The sequence below is a fragment of the Triticum urartu genome, unplaced genomic scaffold, assembly GCF_056163025.1.
Source record: "Triticum urartu cultivar PI428250 unplaced genomic scaffold, HENAU_Tu73 scaffold1, whole genome shotgun sequence".
NCBI lineage: Eukaryota > Viridiplantae > Streptophyta > Magnoliopsida > Poales > Poaceae > Triticum > Triticum urartu.
The window spans coordinates 6,431,758-6,437,021 of record NW_028259461.1 but is presented as its reverse complement, the minus strand read 5'-3'; positions in this window follow the sequence as shown (position 1 = coordinate 6,437,021).

Genomic DNA, 5,264 nt, shown 5'->3' with positions numbered 1-5,264 from the left:
TGATGTACCGGAAAATACAACATTTTTATTATTTGACCAACCATCAGGAGAAGCAAATACAAGGGGTACACTAATTACTAAGACTGAGGAAGTCGCAATTAATGCAAAAACAGCTAATTGGAAAGCAATAGTCATATTTCTAATCCTCCAAGCTACCATCAAATAAAGTTGACTACATATTTGATCCCTCACTAAACCAAAATTGTAAAAAAATACAAGAAGTAGGAGGGGTTTAATCATGAATCCATTGATTCTTCTCTTTAATTCAAATTTATTACTTAAACCGCTTTTTTATTTGGATATGGGGGTGAGAAGAGATTATTTACTCTTTATTTCACAAGCGGGTATAGCGGATCCTGTATCCGTGTATACAGTATACAGAGATATATCGAAAAGGAACTTGTATCTGATATCTTTCTAGAGGCTAATAAATCTTTTTATTTTTTATATGGCTATGTTCTATTTGTAGGAGTAAAATAAGGATTAGGCTGTGGAGAGATGGCTGAGTGGTTGATAGCTCCGGTCTTGAAAACCGGTATAGTTCTAGGAACTATCGAGGGTTCGAATCCCTCTCTCTCCTTTTGCTTATTGAATACGTTTGTTTCTTTCATTTTTATTTATTTTTTTTTTCTGTCCCTTATCTTTCTTTCATAAAAAGGAATGAATGGCTCGGCTAGATGGAATAACCGAGCCAGAACAGAAAAAAAGTAGAACAGGTATAAATAAGAAAATCTTAGTTAAGAGGGTTCATGTAAAGAACAGGTTCCAAATCACGATCGATTCCCTTTTCAAAACCTGCTGCAGCAGCTCGGGCTCTTCCTGCATGCCATAAATGGCCCACAAAAAAGAAGAATCCTAGAACAAAATGAGAAGTTGATAACCAACTTCTAGGAGAGACATAATTAACTGCATTGATCTCGGTAGCTACGCCACCCACGGAATTTAAAGAGCCTAAAGGAGCGTGGGTCATATATTCTGCTGAGCGTCGTTCTTGCAAGGTTGTATGTCTTTTTTCAACCTACTCAAGTCCAAACCGTTGGGGCCCCTTAGAGGTTCTAACCATGGAGCACGAAGGTCCCAAAAACGCATAGTTTCCCCTCCAAAGATAACCTCCCCAGTTGGGGAACGCATTAGATATTTACCTAAACCTGTGGGTCCTTGAGCGGATCCCACATTAGCTCCAAGACGCTGGTCTCTAACTAGAAAAGTAAATGCTTGAGCTTGAGAAGCTTCTGGCCCGGTGGGTCCATAAAACTCACTCGGATAAGCTGTATTATTGAACCATACAAAACAACAAGCGATAAAACCAAAGACAGATAAAGCAGCTAAACTATAAGACAAGTAAGCTTCTCCAGACCATACAAATGCACGGCGAGCCCATGCGAAGGGTTTGGTTAAAATATGCCAAATTCCGCCAAATACACAAATAAAACCCAACCATACATGCCCACCAATTATATCTTCTAAATCATCTACACTAACAATCCACCCTTCTCCACCAAAAGGAGATTTTAGTAAATAACCAAATATAACACTGGGACTAAGGGTCAAATTGGTAATTTTTCTTACATCTCCCCCCCCAGGGGCCCAGGTATCATATACACCGCCAAAATAAAGAGCCTTGAGTACTAGAAGAAAAGCACCTAGACCTAACAAAATTAAGTGAATACCCAAAATTGTAGTCATTTTATTTCTATCTTTCCAGACATAACCAAAGAATGGAAAAGATTCCTCAAGAGTCTCGGGTCCCAGAAGCGCGTGATAAATGCCACCGAAGCCTAAGACTGCGGAGGAAATTAGGTGAAGTACGCCAGATACAAAGTACGGAAAAGTATCTAGAACTTCCCCCCCTGGCCCTACTCCCCAACCTAGAGTAGCTAAGTGTGGAAGTAAAATCAACCCTTGTTCATACATGGGCTTTTCTGGTACGAAATGGGCCACTTCAAATAGGTTCATTGCTCCGGCCCAGAATACGATTAATCCGGCATGAGCTACATGAGCTCCAAGCAGTTTACCGGACAAATTGATAAGTCTGGCATTCCCAGCCCACCAAGCAAAGCCGGTGGTTTCTTGGTCACGACCAGCTAAAACGAAAGTTCCATTAAAGAGCGTTTCCACGTGGTAGAACCTCCTCAGGGAATATAAGATTTTCATGAGGCTGATCCTGAGCTGCCATCCACGCACGAATACCCTCGTTTAAAAGAATATTTTTGGTGTAGAAAGTCTCAAATTCAGGATCTTCCGCTGCACGGATTTCCTGGGAAACAAAGTCATAGGCACGTAAGTTCAGAGCCAAGCCAACTACGCCAATAGCACTCATCCATAAACCGGTGACGGGTACAAATAGCATAAAGAAATGTAACCAACGTTTATTGGAAAAAGCAACACCAAAGATTTGGGACCAAAAGCGGTTAGCAGTGACCATTGAATAAGTTTCTTCAGCTTGAGTTGGGTTAAAAGCACGGAAGGTATTTGCACCATCACCGTCCTCAAATAGAGTGTTTTCTACGGTCGCTCCATGAATAGCGCATAGCAGAGCCGCACCTAATACTCCGGCAACTCCCATCATATGAAATGGGTTCAACGTCCAATTATGAAATCCTTGGAAGAAAAGGATGAATCGAAATATCGCTGCTACGCCAAAACTCGGCGCAAAGAACCAACCAGATTGCCCCAGTGGATAAATAAGGAATACAGAAACAAAAACAGCAATTGGACCAGAGAATGAGATTGCATTATAAGGCCGCAATTGAACAGACCGAGCAAGTTCAAATTGGCGTAACATGAAACCTATTAGTGCAAAAGCCCCGTGGAGAGCTACAAAAGTCCATAGACCGCCTAATTGACACCAACGAGTAAAATCTCCTTGTGCTTCGGGCCCCCATAGTAGCAACAAAGAGTGTGCTAAACTATTGGCAGGGGTAGAAACTGCTGCGGTTAAGAAATTACAACCTTCCAAATAGGAACTAGCCAATCCATGGGTATACCAAGAAGTTACAAAAGTTGTCCCTGTAAACCAACCCCCTAAAGCGAAATAAGCACAAGGAAAGAGCAATAGGCCAGACCATCCTACAAAAACGAAACGGTCCCTTCGTAACCAGTCATCCATAGTATCAAATAGATCATTTTCTTCTTTAGGAATTCTACCAAGGGCTATAGTCATAGTGATCCTCCTATTCAATTACTTCAACCATTTCCGAGCACCTCATATCACTTTCCAAGGCATATGATAGTTTTATTATCTGTGGACGATTTCTTTCTCGTTCAATGCCCTTTTTCAATGGTCTCGAAGAGAGAAATTTCCCATTTTTATCTATGGAGTCACAGTCACAACCGAGGTCGTGGTAAATCCATGAATTTGATTCGATTTGTTTTTCTTATACTATTTATTTGTTTTTCTTATACTATAGAAATAGAAATAAATTGTTTTTCTTATACTATAGAAAGAAATAAACCTTTGAATTCAGCATTATTCCAAGACTCCTATTTCAAAGTCTATCTTTTAAGGGAAAAATGCAAATAAAAGTAACCCTTCTTTTCCCATTCCCTCTCTATTGCATGGGTGGAAGAACTAAAATAATAGAGGATTCTGAAAAAAAAAAATGGACCTTCGAAATCCAATTTTATGTGTAGCGCAAAGGAGTTGCGATTTCTTCTTATTCCTATAGAACATCTAGTAACAAGAATATGAAATCGTAAATAGCGAAAAATTCTTGTCTTGCGCGGTCTAAGTCTAAGGAAATAAAAAAAATTCGCTTATACAATTTCATCTACATCGAATTTATATATCAGAATAGCGGATAGAGGCATCATTAAAGGAGTCAGGTCTACTTACTTTATGCTTCTTTCCAATTTTATGGTGGATTTGATAAGAACCCTTTTTGCTTTCTTGATAAATAATCGACAAAAAAAGCGTTTTTTTTATATAACCTGCTTGTTTTATTATAATTATAACAAGTCCTATATGGAAATGCCCGCTAAAGAGAAAATCTATTTGATTGTCTCTCGGCCAATATCGATTTTTAGAAAGAAAAAACAAGAATTTTCTTCTTTTTTTATTAACATTAAGAAAAAAGAATATAATTAAAATGGAATTGGCAATATAATTTTTATAGACTTTTGAAAGAAAAAAAAGGGGTTTTTTGCAACCGTTATTTCTTATTTCTTGCCTATATCATATCACGGAAACCTTTCGCTTTGGAACGTGGAGAGATGGCTGAGTGGACTAAAGCGGCGGATTGCTAATCCGTTGTACAATTTTTTTGTACCGAGGGTTCGAATCCCTCTCTTTCCGCTCCCTTGGATCATTTGGGACTTTCGAATTGGAAAGAATTCTGACCCCCGGATTTTCTCATAGATAAATGTACGAAACAAATCCAATAAGAAAAAAAAAAACTGAATTTTTACTCCTCGCGTCCAGGATTCCGTCCTGGGTCATTAGATAAGAATCCAAAGATAAAGAGTGAAACAAAGAATATCACTACTGTATAAACAAAAAGTTTGAGAGTAAGCATTACATAATCTCCAAGATTTTTTTTTAAGGAATAGATTACCAGTTTTTCCTTACCACACGGATCCACTAGGATGGTTTTTTTTTATACCTAAAAATGCAAAAAAGAATTCTTGAAAAAAATTGCAAGAATTCTTTTATAATAAGCACTCTTATCAATAGCAAAAATAGGGTTAGGTGGTTAGGTATTGTGTAGGTACCTTTAGGTACCTGCTCAACCTAGGTGCAGGGGAGTAGAAAGGCTGATCCAAATTTATTGCTGTAGCTACCCATTCAATGTAGAAGAATTTAAATTTTAGAATCGAAGGTTCATAATATAAAAATATAAAACTTCTCGGCTTTTACCCATTTTAAAATTTTTTTGGAATGAACACATCATTCAATTTGGCATACAGAGTACTAAAGATTTCATCGAAAACTTACAGCAGCTTGCCAAACAAAGGCTAATAGAAAAAAGAATAGAGGTATAACAGGCATAATATCCACGATTGGATTGAAAATAGCATAAGCTTCGGGTAATTTGGCAAAGAAAAAACTAGTAGGATAAAGAACAGAATTAAAACAGATACAGGTTAAACTAAGTATATTAGGCATAACAAGCATTTCATTCTTGTAGAGTAAATAATTGGATTTTTCTTGAGTTATTTTTTTAAGGGAAAGAAGGAAAAGGCAGATTCAAAATCTTTTTTCTTCGGACTTTCCCAAACACAAAATACCTCCTTGTATTCGCACTCTCAAATGAGAGTGGAATAAA